Source organism: Mustelus asterias, chromosome 9 (genome assembly GCF_964213995.1).
Source record: "Mustelus asterias chromosome 9, sMusAst1.hap1.1, whole genome shotgun sequence".
Lineage (NCBI taxonomy): Eukaryota > Metazoa > Chordata > Chondrichthyes > Carcharhiniformes > Triakidae > Mustelus > Mustelus asterias.
The window spans coordinates 65,187,090-65,204,164 of record NC_135809.1 but is presented as its reverse complement, the minus strand read 5'-3'; positions in this window follow the sequence as shown (position 1 = coordinate 65,204,164).

The following is a 17,075-nucleotide window of genomic DNA, read 5'->3' as shown; positions in this document are numbered from 1 at the left end:
ATCCCTGCGGCACACCACTAGTCACAGGCCTCCACTCAGAGAAGCAATCCTCCACAACCACTCTCTGGCTTCTTCCATTGAGCCAGTGTCTTATCCAATTTACTACCTCCCCATGTATACCTAGCGACTGAACCTTCCTAACTAACCTCCCATGAGGGACCTTATCAAAGGCCTTGCTGAAATCCAGGTAGACAACATCCACCGCCTTCCCTTCATCCACTTTCCTGGTAACCTCCTCGAAAAACTCTAATAGATTGGTCAAACATGACCTACCACGCACAAAGCCATGTTGACTCTCCCTAATAAGTCCCTGTCTATCCAAATATTTGTAGATCCTATCCCGTATCACACCTTCCAATAACTTGCCCACCACCTACGTCAAACTTACTGGCCGATAATTTCCCGGATTTCTTTTGGAACCTTTCTTAAACGGAACAACATGAGCCACCCTCCAATCATCCGGCACCTCCCCCGTGAATACTGACATTTTAAATATGTCTGCCAGGGCCCCTGCAAGTTCAACACTAGCTTCCCTCAAGGTCCGTGTGAATACCCTGTCCGGTCCTGGGGATTTATCCACTCTGATTTGCCTCAAGACAGCGAGCACCTCCTCCCCTTTAATCTGTAAAGGTTCCATGGCCTCCCTACCAGTTTGCCCTATTTCCGTAGACTCCATGCCCGTTTCCTCAGTAAATACGGATGCAAAAAGACCATTTAGTATCTCCCCCATCTCTTTTGGTTCCATACACAGTCTACCACTCTGGTCTTCAAGAGGACCAATTTTATCCCTCACTATCCTTTTGCTCCTAACATACCTATAGAAGCTCTTTGGATTTTCCTTCACTCTGTCTGCCAAAGCAACCTCATGTCTTCTTTTAGCCCTCCTGATTTCCCTCTGAAGTAGCTTCTTGCACTTTTTATACTCCTCGAGCATCTGATGTGTTCCTTGTTGCCTGTACATTTCATACAACTCTCTCTTCCTCTTAATCAGTGTTACAATCTCCCTCGAGAACCAAGGTTCCTTATTCCTATTTACTTTGCCTTTAATCCTGACAAGAACATACAAACTCTGCACTCTCAAAATTTCTCCTTTGAAGGCCTCCCACTTTCCATTTACATCCTTACCAGAGAACAGCCTGTGCCAATCCACACTTCCCAGATCCCTTCTCATTTCATCAAATTTGGCCTTTTTCCAGTTCAGAACTTCAACCCGAGGACCAGATCTATCCTTATCCACGATCAGGTTGAAACTAATGGCATTATGATCACTGGATCCAAAGTGTTCCCTCACACTCACATCCATCACCTGCCCTAACTCATTTCCCAATAGGAGATCCAATATCGCATCCTCTCTAGTTGGCACCTCTATATACTGATGTAGAAAATTCTCCTGAACACATTTTACAAACTCTACCCCGTCTAAACCTTTAACAGTATGCGAGTCCCAATCTATATGTGGAAAATTAAAATCCCCTACTATCACAACTTTGTGTTTCTTGCAGTTGTCAGCTATCTCTCCGCTGATTTGCTCCTCCAATTCTCGCTGACTATTGGGTGGTCTATAATACAAGCCCATTAATGTGGTCATACCTTTCCTGTTTCTCAGCTCCACCCATAGGGCCTCTGTAGACAAGCTCCCTAATCTATCCTGCCTGAGTACTGCTGTAACATTTTCCCTGACCAACAATGCCACCCCCCCACCTTTCATCCCTCTGCCTCTATCCCGCCTGAAACATTGGAACCCTGGAACATTGAGCTGCCAGTCCTGCCCCTCCTGTAGCCAAGTTTCACTAATGGCTATAATGTCATATTTCCACGTGTCTATCCACGCCTTCAGCTCATCTGCCTTCCCCACAATACTCCTGGCATTGAAATAGACACACCTCAAAAAATTATTTCCACCACACTCTCCCCTTCCATTTGTGATTTTGCTTGAACTAACCTGTCTTTTTACCCCTGCTCCACTATCTGCTCTGGCACTCTGGTTCCCACCCCCCTGCAAATCTAGTTTAAACGCTCCCCAATAACACTAGCAAATCTCCCTGCAAGTATATTGGTCCCCTTGTAGTTTAGGTGTAACCCGTCTCTCTTGTACAGGTCCCACCTGCCCCAAAAGAGGTCCCAATGATCCAAGAATTGGAAACCCTGCCCCCTGCACCAGTTCCTCAGCCATGTGTTGATCCGCCCAAGCATCCTACTCCTGCCCTCACTGGCATGTGGCTCAGGTAGCAATCCTGAGATTACTACCCTCGGGGTCCTGCTTTTTAACTTCCTTCCAAGCTCTTTGTACTCACTCTTTAGGACCTCCTCACTCTTCCTTCCCACGTCATCGGTACCGACGTGTACCACGACATCTGGCTGATCACCTTCCCACTTTAGAACGCTGTGCACGCGATCAGAGACATCGCTGACCTTGGCACCTGGGAGGCAACAAACCATGCGGGAGTCTCTGTCCCGACCACAGAACCTCTGACCATCGAGTCCCCTATCACTACTGCTCTCCTCTTCTTCATCCCACCCTTTTGCGCTGTAGAACCAGACGCAGTATCAGAGTTCCGGCTGTCGCAGCTTGTCCCAGGTAAAGCATCTCCCACAACAGTATCCAATTCAGTATACCTGTTGTGGAGGGGTATGGCCACAGGGGAACCCTGCTCTGCCTGTCCTTTCACACTGCCATTTCCTCTCCTTACAGTAACCCAATTTCCTGTGCTCTGCTGCTTAGGTGTAACTATCTCCCTAAAGCTACTGTCTATAAACTTCTCATTCTCCCGAATTAGATGGAGGTCATCAAGCTCCTTCTCCAGTTCCCTAACACGCTTTGCTAGCAGCTGCAGCTGAATGCATCTTTTGCAGGTGCTGTCGTCAGGGATACCGGAGGTCTCCCTGATCTCCCACATCCTGCAAGAGGAGCATTCCAACATCCTGCCTGGCATTTTTTTTTAGTCTGGGCAAAAACAAGAATAAACTTTCTGGGAAAGAAAAAACTTACTCTCGCCTCTGCCTGTTCTCGCCGAAGCCCGTTTTGAGCCAAAACCCTTCAGCTCTCACTCTGCCCCCTGCTCACTCCACTGCCCGCTAACGACGCTGCCCGCTCAAAGGTGCATAATGTTGAGCAGGGACCCAAAGAAGTGCTACAAGCGGAGGTGATTGTCACACAAAGGAAAAACAGATAGAGGGACACAGAAAATTCTTGTGAAAAGAGGAAACAAATCACTCCCAGGCAGAGGTCAGTGTTTCTGTTAGACAGATAAAGACAGTAAGAAGTCTAACAACACCAGGTTAAAGTCCAACAGGTTTATTTGGTAGCAAAAGCCACTAGCTTTCAGAACAGGCTGTCCCTTCGTCAGGTGGGTGGAACTGCAGCAATTCACCAAAGATCCTTAGACAGCACCTTTCAAACCCATGACCTTTTCCACCTCGAAGGACAAGGGCGGCAGATAAATGGGAACACCACTACCTGCAAGTTCCCCTCTAAGCCACTCACCATCCTGACTTGGAAAAATATCGCCGTTTCTTCACAGTCATTGGGTCAAAATCCTGAAATTCCCTCCCTCATGTTGTGGGTCAACCCATAACGTGTGAAGGCAGCTCATCACCACCTTCTCAAGGGCAACTAGGAATGAGCAATAAATGCTGGCCAGCCAGCGACAGCCATGTCTCACAAATGAATAAAAAAATTGAGTTACTGTAGTTGTTAAATTGGGACAACTTAACTTTTATTGTAGCCACAGTAAAATTCTGGTTGTTGTAAATTAGTAGAGTCTCTCATTCTAGAAATGAGACGATCACATCAATAATTGGCTTTTTAAAAAAGAATTCTGACCAATGCTAAGGAGTCAGTGATTTGAAGTGACTCTGGTTGGTTAATCATCTTGGAGGTACTGGAGTGTATGATCTAACAAATTAAAAAGAGGGAATATTGTTTTTTTTAACATTATGATAATGTTCTGAAGACATCTTCTGGGTGGATTACGCTACAGAACTAATTCATATAGTGTTTAATAGTGGTGTTGCCAATTTGTCTTCTTACAAAAGTGACCATATTCAATTCACAAAGTAACACTTTTATATCTAAGTGTAAATTTAGAAATTGGGCATCATTTAATTCTCAAATTGGGATTGGTAGGTATTGCTATTTCAAGCAATCGGTCAGAAAGGTTTCGCTGAAGTTGAAAGGGATTATTCAATACTATTTTGGGATCATAGAAACACTACAGTGCAGTAGGAGGCCATTAGGCCCATCAAGTCTGCACTGACAACAATCTCATCTCAGGCCTATCCCCACAACCCCACACATTTACTGCACTAATCCCTCGAACCTACACATCCCAGGACACCTTGGGGCAATTTAGCATGGCCAATCAACCTAACCCGCACATCTTTGGACTGTGGGGAGAAACCGGAGCACCCAGAGGAAACCCACGCAGGTACGGGGAGAATGTGCAAACTCCACACAGACAGTGACCCAAGACTGGAATTGAACCCAGGTCCCTGGCACTGTGAGGCAGCAGTGCTAACCACTGTGCCACCATGCTGCCCAAGGATCCATAGGGATTGGCATTGGATTACTAAATTCAGTGGATGTTGAGGTTCTTAATATTAAATTACAGGTGATGAACCAAGCTGAAACGGGATTGGGTGAATGAGAGGATGATGATTCTAACCAATGCCTTAATTAATTTCAACCAGAATATCAACTTGATTTTGCTAGGGAACTAGGAGATAGTCAAAAGTTTGCCAAATTCTACAAACAAATGGGAAATGAATTAGTAAGGAATATCTTTCTTTCTTTATTCAGCTAGAACTGGATGAAGGGTCTACCCCACAAAGAGTCATAGAGTCGTACAACGCAGAAAAGACCTTTCAGCCCATCAAGTCTGCACCAACAGTAACTACCACTGAAGTCGCACTAATCCCATTTTCCCATATCCTTGAATATTATGATATTTCATAGCATCATAGAATCCTACAGTGCAGAAGGAGGCCCATTGAGTCTGCACCGACCACAATCCCACCCAGGCCCTATCTCCATAATCCTATGCATTTAGCCTACCTCGTCCCCCTGACACTAAGGGGCAATTTATCCAAATGCTTTTTAAAGGTTGTAAGGTTCTGGTCTCCATTACCTTCCCAAGTAGTACATTCCAGATTCCCACAATCCTCTGAGTGATTTTTCTTTCTCAAATTCCTTCTGAATCTCCTGCTCCTTACCCTAAAACTATGCCCCCTCATCATTGACCTCTCAACCAAGGGAAGCAGCTGCTTCCTATTCACCCTGTCCATACCCCTCTGATCTTATACACTACAATCATGTCCCCCCTTAGCCTTCTCTGCTCTAAAGAAAACAATCCAAGAGTATCCAGTCTCTCCTTATAGCTCAACATCTCCATCCCAGGCAACATCCTAGTGAATCTCCTCTGTACCCCCTCTAGTGTTAACACGTCCTTCCTATCGTGAGGTGACCAGAACTGTACACGGTACTCCAGCTGTGGCCTAATCAATGCTCTGTACAACTCCAGCTTGTTCTTATACTCTATGCCACAACTGATAAAAACAAATGTCCCATATTCCTTCTTAACTGTCCTATTCACTTGCTCCGCTGCCTTCAGGGATCCATGATTAAGTACCCCAAGATCCATCTGTTCCTCTTAGCTTCCTAAGTATTTAATGAGCATTCATTAAATACTCCCTTGTCTTTTTATTTCTTCCAAAGTGCATCACTTTGCACTTATCAGGGTTAAATACCATCTGTCCCTGCTCTGCCCATCTGACTGCTGCTTCACAGCTCCAGGGACCTGGGTTCGATTCCCGGCTTGGGTCACTGTCTGTGTGGAGTTTGCACATTCTCCTCGTGTCTGCGTGGGTTTCCTCCGGGTGCTCCGGTTTCCTCCTACAGTCCCAAGATGTGCGGGTTAGGTTGATTGGCCATGCTAAAATTGCCCTTAGTGTCCTGAGATGCGTATGTTAGAGGGATTCGTGGGTAAAATATGTAGGGATATGGGGGTGGCGCCTGGGTAGGATTGTGGTTGGTGCAGACTCGATGGGCCGAATGGCCTCTTTCTGTACTGTAGGGTTTCTATGATTTCTATGATTCTGACCAACCCATCTATATCTTCCTGTGAACTATGACCTTCTTCTTCACAATTAGCCACCCTATTAATCTCGGTGTCATCTGCAAACTTGCTTAACGTTCCTTCCATATTTTCATCTATATCATATATATATAAAAACATTAAAGGTCCCAGTACTGAACCTCATAGTAGGCCACTGGGTGCCGGCCTTCAGTCATAAACACAGCCTTTTACCATTACACTTTGTGTCCTATCACTGAATCAGTTTTGGATCAATTTTGTCAAGTTTCTCTGAATTCCATGTGCTTCAGCCTCCTCAATCAGTCTCCCATGTGGGACCTTGTCAAAGGCTTTGCTAAAATCAGTATAAATTACATCAACTGCACTGCCCTCATCCACACATTCAAACATATTTTCGAAAAATTTGATAGAAGTTGTTAGGCATGACCTCCCTCTGACAAAGCCACGCTGACTATGCCTAATTAATCAATGCTTTTTGGAGCCTGAACATGTTAAGTTCTATTTAAGAAAGTGTCAGTTTGATGGTTGATTGTTTGTGGTCCCATACTCGCGTAACGGTGCGAAGAAATTGTGCCGCCCGTTGTAAATTGTCACATTGTTTGAGTGATAATGTGACAATGAGAGCCACAATTTACACTTTATACGATGAAGCTAGAAATCATAGAATCTACAGCTACTTGTTCCCATGCAGAAATCAATCTGATGTTTTGTCAGAGGTTTAATAAATATGTGTGTTGTAATATCCCTCGGAAAGACTGATAATTTAACATCCTGTAGGGAAGAATTTCATTGATGTAACATTGAGGTTTGGTGGTTAAGGGGAATCTGAAATTTTAGGTAAGGAATTTGATCAATTAAATTCTTGCAACTATTTTTTAATGTATTCATTCCCATAATGCATCCAGCACTGGAAAAGCCAGTCCATCCCTAATTTTCCTTGAGTCAGTGGCATATTATATTATTTCAGAGACCTATGTCATTGGTGTAGGTCTACGAGAGTTGCGCAACGCGGTGACATAGTGAATAGCACTGCTGCCTCAGTTCTAGTGACCAATTCTGGACTTGGGTGACTGTCTGTGTGAAGTTTGCCTGTTCTCCATGAGTCTGCGCAGGTTTCCTCCAGATGCTTTAGTTTCCCCCCGACTTACCAAAGGTGTGGTTTAGCAATGCTACGTTGCCCCTTAGGGTCCAAAGATTAGCTTTCAATTCCAGCTTTATTGCTGAATTAAATTTAAATTCTCAAACTGCCATAGGGAGTTGAAGTGGAAATGCCGGCGTTGGACTGGGGTAAACATAGTAAGAAGTCTCACAACATCAGGTTAAAGTCCAATAGGTTTATTTGGTAGCACAAGCCACTAGCTTTCAGAGCGCTGCTCCTTCATCAGGTAAGTGGGATTTCAGTTCACAAACAGGGCATATAAAGACACAAACTCAATTTACAAAATAATGGTTGGAATGCGAGTCTTTACAGGTAATCAAGTCTTAAAGGTACAGACAATGTGAGTGGAGAGAGCGTTAAGCACAGGTTAAAGAGATGTGTATTGTCTCCAGCCAGGACAGGTAGTGAGATTTTGCAAGCCCAGGCAAGTCATGGGGGTTACAGATAGTGTGACATGAAGACAAGATCCCAGTTGAGGCCGTCCTCATGTGTGCGGAACTTGGCTATCAGTCTCTGCTCAGCGACTCTACGCTTTCGTGTGTCATGAAGGCCGCCTTGGAGAATGCTTACCCGAAGATCAGAAGCCGAATGCCCGTGACTGCTGAAGTGTTCCCCAACAGGAAGAGAACATTCTTGCCTGGTGATTGTCGAGCAGTGTTCATTCATCCGTTGTCGTAGCGTCTGCGTGGTCTCCCCAATGTACCATGCCTTGGGACATCCTTTTCTGCAGCGTATCAGGTAGACAACATTGGCAGAGTTGCAAGAGTATGTACCGTATACCTGGTGGATGGTGTTCTCACGTGAGATGATGGCATCCGTGTCGATGATCCGACATGTCTTGCAGAGGTTGCTGTGGCAGGGTTGTGTGGTGTCGTGGTCACTGTTCTCCTGAAGGCTGGGTAGTTTGCTGCGGACAATGGTCTGTTTGAGGTTGTGTGGTTGTTTGAAGGCAAGAAATGGGGATGTGGGGATAGCCTTGGCGAGATGTTTGTCTTCATCAAAGACATGTTGAAGGCTCTGGAGAAGATGTCGTAGCTTCTCCCCTCCGGGGAAGTACTGGATGACGAAGGGTACTCTGTCCACCGTGTCCCATGTTTGTCTTCTGAGGAGGTCGGTGCGGTTTTTCGCTGTGGCGCGTCGGAACTGTCGATCGATGAGTCGAGCGCCATATCCTGTTCTTATGAGGGCATCTTTCAGCATCTGGAGGTGTCTGTTGTGATCCTCCTCATCCGAGCACATCCTGTGTATACGGAGGGCTTGTCCGTAGGGAATGGCTTCTTTAACGTGTTTAGGGTGGAAGCTGGAGAAGTGGAGCATCGTGAGGTTATCCGTGGGCTTGCGGTACAGTGAGGTGCTGAGGTGACCGTCCTTAATGGAGATGCGTGTGTCCAAGAATGCAACCGATTCCAGAGAGTAGTCTATGGTGAATCTGATGGTGGGATGGAACTTGTTGATGTCATCTTATAGACGCTACGACAATGAATGAATGAACACTGCTCGACAATCATCAGGCAAGAGTGTTCTCTTCCTGTTGGGGAACACTTCAGCGGTCACGGGCATTCAGCCTCTGATCTCCGGGTAAGCGTTCTCCAAGGCGGCCTTCACGACACACGACAGTGCAGAGTCGCTGAGCAGAAACTGATAGCCAAGTTCCGCACACATGAGGACGGCCTCAACCAGGATCTTGGGTTCATGTCACATTATCTGTAACCCCCACGACTTGCCTGGGCTTGCAAAATCTCACTAACTGTTCTGTCTGGAGACAATACACATCTCTTTAACCTGTGCTTAACCCTCTCTCCACTCACATTGTCTGTACCTTTCAGACTTGATTACCTGTAAAAACTCGCATTCCAGCCACTATTTTGTAAATTGAGTTTGTGTCTTTATATGGCCTGTTTGTGAACTGAACTCCCATTCACCTGATGAAGGAGCAGCGCTCCGAAAGCTTGTGGCTTGTGCTACCAAATAAACCTGTTGGACTTTAACCTGGTGTTATGAGACTTCTTATAGGGAGTTGAACACATGTCTCCATGTCATTAGTCCAGGTCGCTTGATTGCTAGACCAACAACACTGATGAGCAGATTAGCCCCATTGGCTTGGTAGCTCGTGTCTGGATCAAATTAGTGCCAAAGCATAGGGTTTGATTCCCATTCCAGCTGCAGTAGATTCTGGACCTGTCTCCTCACCCTACTTGTGATTAAAATCCCACACTGGTTTACTGAACGATCACCAAGGACATATCTTATGACAGAGAGTTGGAACAGAACAGGCCACTCAGCTATTATACCCAGAATTAATTCATTTTATTGTAACCAATTCTCAGAAACATATACTCATCTGAAGATTGGACCTAATGTTTCTAATTGTAGAGTGTAGTCATTTGAAAGTCTATCAACAGAAATTAATTGTAGACAATTGGACATTAAAATGATGTCCTGACAATGTTCAGCAGTTGCACTTTGACCCTGACCGTGTTGCTATTTGGAAGGAGGAGATGCAGAACTGGAAACAAAGGTTCGACAGTTTCAGCAATTGTTGTGGACATTAACTATCACACAGCCAGAACTGAGAATGTTTGCATATCCTTGCACAGGGCTGGTATGAGCTGATGATAGACATTATTCAGGTGGCGTCCGACAGTCCCACGTGTGATGGCCCCAGTTTTTATGTTAACACTGTTTGAGTTCAGTTTGATTCACTATGGATGGTGTGTGCGAAAGCAAGGCCTAAACATGCACAACACTAGCAAACAGGCGGAAACATTACCCAGGTAACTCCTGGAGAAAAGGGCAGGGCAAAGAATTGTGGGAGTGAGACTTTACATGACTCCAGGCCGTGCGTGCGATCAGCACAGGAGTAATTGAAACAACCTTCTACTAAGTATAGGATTGTAAACTGTGTATTGTGTAACCAAATTTAAGGTAAGTGCATATGCAAAGGTACGGAAGATGATGGAATTTGTAAAGTTGCCCAATCTTGTCTGTGATTGTCTGGAATGTGTTAGTAACATGCTAAGGAATTGAGTTTAAACAGGCTGGGTAGCCTGCAGTGGATTACAAAGGTATATTTTACTTTGATAATTGTAATAATTCAGCCAAACACCCTTTATTGTGTATCTAAAAGAAGGGTCACACCCGCTTACACAGTCTGCACCTCGGGGCCTACAACGCTAATCTGGGTACAGTAACAATACGGCAGCTCGTACACCACGAAGCCCACAGGGAGATCTAGTGATGATCCTCCATGGCCTTTGTGGCCATCATAACATCCCTCTCACATTAGGCCCACATTTCTCGCAGCACCCCCACTGCAAGGAGGTCTTTTCTGCCACTTAGCGCTTGGTCTGAGGATCATTGAAGGCAGCGATGGGTCAGGCAGTGAAAACCAAACAGGGGACCTTCTTTTATGGAGGGAGCATCACAGAGTTACCCATATGGGTTCCTCCTCAGGTTCCGCTTCAACCCAGAGGCTGACTTGTCATAGAATGGTGATTGTCGAGCAGTGTTCATTCATCCGTTGTCGTAGCGTCTGCATGGTTTCCCCAATGTACCATGCCTCGGGACATCCTTTCCTGCAGCGTATCAGGTAGACAACGTTGGTCGAGTTGCAAGAGTATGTACCGTGTACCTGGTGGATGGTGTTCTCACGTGAGATGATGGCATCCGTGTCGATGATCCGGCATGTCTTGCCGAGGTTGCTGTGGCAGGGTTGTGTGGTGTCGTGGTCACTGTTCTCTTGAAGGCTGGGTAGTTTGCTGCGGACAATGGTCTGTTTGAGGTTGTGCAGTTCTTTGAAGGCAAGAAATGAGGGTGTGGGAATAGCCTTGGCGAGATGTTTGTCTTCATCAAAGACATGTTGAAGGCTCTGGAGAAGATGTCGTAGCTTCTCCCCTCCGGGGAAGTACTGGACGACGAAGGGTACTCTGTCCGCCGTGTCCCGTGTTTGTCTTCTGAGGAGGTCAGTGCGGTTTTTCGCTGTGGCGCGTCGGAACTGTCGATCGATGAGTCGAGCGCCATATCCTGTTCTTATGAGGGCATCTTTCAGCATCTGGAGGTGTCTGTTGTGATCCTCCTCATCCGAGCACATCCTGTGTATACGGAGGGCTTGTCCGTAGGGGATGGCTTCTTTAACGTGTTTAGGGTGGAAGCTGGAGAAGTGGAGCATCGTGAGGTTATCCGTGGGCTTGTGAGAAACGAAGCTCACTCTTTAAATAATTTTACACGAGTCAAATTCTGAAGAAGCGTCTTTTAATCGATCTTGCAAGAAAGGGTGTCGCTGAGCAGGCACACTTTAACATACTTACAGCATGTATTTTATACAGTTTCTCCAAAGCCCCCAGTACCTCCCCCCCCCCCGCCCCCCCCCCGCCCCCCCCCTTGCTCTTGATTATGTTATGTGATTATGTTTCTTTTGTCAAGGTTATGTGATTATGTCTCCTATTTCTTGCCTATGTGGTAGTTTCTTAACTGCTGCTATGTTCAGATAAGCCACTTTCTTTGTTCTTTCTTGTTTCGGTCCTATGTTGTGTATCTTCTGTGGTTTCTGTGTTAAAACTGATGTTTGCACACTATAACCTGCTTTAAAGCCTGCTTATGGTTCTACAATTCAGCTTCATGTAGAAGCAACATTATGCCATATCTCACAATTCCCCTTTGTCTTCTTTTCACCATTGTTGTCTTCTACATTCTACCAGAAGGTTTATTGTGTGTCCTTGAATCCTTTAAGCATTATTTCAGCTTCCTTTTCAACATCCGTCTCTCCATCCATATTATCCATCTCTCCCTCATCTAGTAAATACACATCCTCGCTGTTTCCTTTTTTCTTTTCCATTGATATCTGTCTTGTCAAGGCCGTTTCAATTAATCGTTGGGTCAATCCTCTTACACGTGGAATGATACAACACCCAATTGCCACCAATATGCCGAACACTGTTATTAGGGAGGTGAAAATTGATATAATCATTCCCTTCCATTTTCCAAACCAGGAGTCCAGCCATCCTGTTAGGGATGTATCTACTCCAGCATTTTCCGCCAGTTCTTCCGCTAAGGTCCTTAATCCTTGCAGGGCCCGAGTGATGGACCCGTCAGGTGCCGTATTGTTTGGGATGAAGGTACAACACCTTCCTCCCAACATCACACACACACCTCCTTTTTCTGCCAAAATCATGTCGAGTGCTAGTCTGTTTTCCCAAGACATTCTACTGGTGGCATCCAATTGCTCGGCTATTCCTCTCACTGCATCCCTGGTATAGTTTACAAATCTCTGTTGGTTGTAGTAGATATAATTTATCCAGTCCACATTCTTGTTAATGGTAGCCCACCAAAAGGGGGTCGATTCAAAACCGGCCCCGATCTGATTGCGGGCCTTAAATTCATCTGGCACCCCCCTCGGTATTCCTATAGAGTCTAAGTATATACGGTCATCAAAGGAGGTCTCTATGACTGATCGTTTGCTTCTTCCTCTTTTCACCACGCTCTCTTTCTCAAATGCCAGGGTAAATGGGATAGCCAATTGAACAATTGCGCAAGTCCCCTTCCATTTTGGGGGCAGGATCGCCCTTAGGGTTTTCCCTCCACAATACCATCACAAATCCGCTCTGGGAACACTCAGTGAAGAGTAGTTTCCCTCCCCATTCGTCTCGATTACATTCTCAACCTCGGTACATGTTTCCAATTTTCCCAGGCTCTTGGCTAGGCCCTTACCCTGTCGGTGTACACACGAGGTGTGGTTCCCAACAGTGGCGGTGAATGCAGGAGGTATCTTCAAATCCTTTGCCTTGAGGGGAGGGAACACCAGGGACAATGACGTGCAGCTGTCATTGTTCCAAGCCGTCTTATCCTGATATAGGGCAATCATGCACTCCATGCCCCGTCGGTCTCGTTCCCACCCGAGCGGAAAGGGCACCACTTGGGTTATCGGTCTGCCGGAGGCACAAGCATAGCAATTGCTTTTGTTCAAACTTTTTACAGTGTACTTTACCCATTCTACCCAGGCATTTGTATCTCCATATCCTGTTTCTACTTCAAAAATTTGTCTTAAATCTTCTATTTCTATTACCCTAACCACCTTCGGGTCATTAGGAGGTGTGAATGGTTGTATCTGTGGCGTTTGAGTATTCTGATCTGTCTCCTCTGGTACCCTCTTATTTTGTTCCACTCTAACCTGGAAGCAACAGCCTAAGGGATCCTTGCCATTCACACTTATTCCCATTCCGAAGATCCTACCGTCCATTTTTAATTCATATGTTTTCCCGTTTACTTCCTGCCACCATTTAGTTCGTTTTACTGTTATATATACTGGGTTACAATTTTTATCCTGACAATTTGGTCTGAAGGGGCCTTGAAAAATGGAAATTTGGTCTTTTATACGCTGACGTGTGCTAGCTGTCCATCCCCTTGCTTCAGTGGTCCACAATACATCATTCCAGTAGGGACAGTATCTATCCTCACACATATATTTATTTAACCCACTATATTGTCGCTGTGTTTCCAGATCCCCACAGTCCACTAGGTTACAAACATCTAACTCAATCACTTGTGGGCGCACACTTTCGAGAATAGTCACTACAAACTTTGTGGGTCCCCCATAGTCGGGTTCCTTTCCTCGCCACACTGGAGTGTGCATCCCTAGGGAAAAGGGAATGGAAATGGCCAACAATATTGTGCAAAACATGGGGTGACACATATCAGTTTTTACCCTCCCCCTGTGTGGGTAGGAGACGAATCCTTTCAGTGGTTACCACTACCCGCGCTCCCGCGCCAGCGTCGCAACTGTACAGTCAAACACTTATCGTTCAGAGGCTTTTTAGTTTCAACTTCAAGGGTTCCTTTGTTGACTCGGCTGTCCAGGTCCCCCTTCTGGCCGATGTTTCCACAGGTCCCTTGATTCTTGTGTAATGAGTCCAGCCCTTTCTGCCGTTCTTATAGCGGTCTCTGTAGTCAGAAGGGCCTGGTATGGTCCGTCCCAATCCGGTTGCAATTTGGCCTCTTTCCACGATTTTACCAATACCCAGTCTCCAGGTTTGATCTGATGAGCTGGGAACTCGAGCGGCGGAGTTTGTGCTAACAGCCCTTGTTTCCTGAGGAACGACAAGGAGGAGGACAGTGCCAGAATATATTTCTTTACATACAAATCCTTAAGTTCTACCATAGGTAGTTCTCCCACCGTTCCCAGGTACGGTAATCCAAATAACATTTCATACGGGGACAATCCTAGATCTTTCCTGGGACTCGTTCGGATGCGCAATAAAGCGATCGGGAGACATTTAGTCCAGGGTAGTCTGGTTTCTAATACCAGTTTGGAGATGTGTTTCTTCAATGTTTGATTCATTCTTTCTACTTTTCCTGAGGAGGGAGGGTGCCACGGGGTATGGAAGTCCCACTGGATTTCCAACACCCTCATTATTTCCTGTAATACCTTGGAGGTAAAGTGCGACCCCTGATCAGAATCTATGTGTTCCACAATCCCGTATCTGGGGATTATGTTTTCAAGAATTATTTTGGACACCTGGCTCGAGGTCGCAGCGACCGTGGGGTAGGCTTCCACCCACCCCGTCAAGTGATCGACTAACACTAGAATATACTTCAACCTCCCCACTTGGGGAAGTTCAGTATAATCAACTTGTATACTCTGGAAGGGTCTTAGGGCAGGAATTCTCCCCCCTAGATTCCTCTTCCTCAGTCCTTGTTTGTTAATCTTTTTGCACGTGAGGCAACCCTCACACACCTGTTTGGCAATTGTGTATGTTCCCTTACACCCGTATTTCCTGAGAACCAAATCACACATAGCTTGGGTACCCCAATGTCCTCCCTGGTGTAAATGTGTCAATATTTGTCTCATTATAGGTCTGCTGACCATCTCTCGTCCGTCCGGTAACCTCCATCTCCCATGTTCGTCTGGCTCCACCCCTAACCCCTGGAGTTCCGTCATTTCCTCAGTAGTGAACACCGGTGGGACAGTAGTGTCCATCACCGTGGGTGTCAGTATTTGCATCCTAATGATCTCCTCCTCAACTGCCGCCTTTTTAGCTTGTTCATCCGCCAAATTATTTCCTCGTTCTTCCAGTTTCCCCCCTTTCTGATGTCCCTTAACATGGACCACTGCAATCTCTCGAGGCAGCAGTAGGTTCTCAAGGACTTCCTTTACCAATTCCTCATGGACCAATTCTTTTCCCCTACTGTTTATTAATTCCCCTCTCTTGCCAAATTTTTCCAAATGTATGTACTACTCCAAAAGCGTATTTTGAGTCCATGTATACGGTCCCATCGGTCCCCTGTAGAATCTTTAGAGCCTGATTTAGAGCGTACAATTCGCAGGCTTGGGCAGACCAGGAATTGGGGAGTCTCCCCCTTTCTATTGTTGAGGTGTTCTGACCGTCCACTACCGCATACCCATTATGTCTTTTTCCCTGATTACTCGGGAGGATCCATCTATAAAAATCCTCCGTCCCGTATGCAAGGGCAGGTCACCTAGATCCTCTCTTACTTTGTTTTGATAGTCTATTATATCTAGACAATGGTGACTCAAATCTTCTGCCTCTTCCTCACCATTTTTCCACAAGAAATTGGCGGGATTTAAGCAGGAGTCTACTTCAATAGTCAGGTCGTCCCGTTCTAATAGGATGGCCTCGTATTTCAGGATTCTCGAGTCGGTTAACCATCTCCCTGCCCTTTGATTGAGGATAGTTCGCACGTGATGGGGGGTACTTACTACCAATTTCCCCCCAAAGGTTAATTTCCTACTTTCCTCTACCAAGAGGGCGGTTGCCGCCACCGCCTGGACACATTCTGGCCAGCCTCTGCTAACAGAATCCAGGACTTTGGACAGGAATGCTATGGGCTTTCTTTTTCCCCCTTCCTCCTGTGTCAATACTCCTAGGGCGGTTCCCTTTTTAACTGTGACAAATAAGTGGAATGGTTTGGTCAAGCAGGGTGGTGCCAGTACTGGGACTCGTATCAGGGTCTCTTTTAGTTTTTCTATTAGATCTTTTTCTTCGTCTGTCCATTGCAAAAGGTTGGGTTCCTCCTCTAATAATTTCAGATATAGTCCCTTTGTGAGGGGGGCATAGTCATTCATCCAGAGTCTACAATACCCAACCAAACCCAAGAACTTCCGAAGCTCTCTCTTGGTCTTGGGTAACCCTAATTCTACTATTCCCTGTATCCGTTCTGGGTTAATACGGCGTTTACCTTGACTTATTAGATGACCCAGATACCTCACTTCCTTCTCAACATATTGCAATTTGCTTTTTGATACTCTGAGTCCCCTTTCGGCTAGGAAGTTCAGGAGATTGTTGGTTTCCTCTTCAACCTCTCTTTTGGTGGCTCCTGAGACCAGCAAGTCGTCTACATATTGTATAGTGGTGGTCCCCGGGGAATGGTATAAGTCAGATAATACTTGTTCTAACATTTGTCCAAATAAATTGGGAGATTCTGTAAAACCCTGAGGAAGTACTGTCCATCTGTACGGTTGTTTTCTTCCGGTAAGGGGGTCCTCCCATTCAAAAGCGAACAAGTCCCTGCTTTCCTTCGCTAGTGGACATGCCCAAAAGGCATCTTTCAAATCTACTACGCTAAACCAAGTATCCTTGGGTGGAATTTTACTCAAGAGGGTGTAGGGATTGGGCATTACGGGATGTCTCACTTTCACCATTTTGTTCAGAACTCGTAAATCCTGGACAAGGCGAAAGCTTCCATCGGTCTTTCTAACTGGGAGGATAGGTGTATTAAATTGCGACATGCAGGGTTCGATGAGACCATCGTCCACCAATCCTGTAATCACTTTCCTCAGTCCCTTCCTGCCCTCCAATGATATCGGGTAT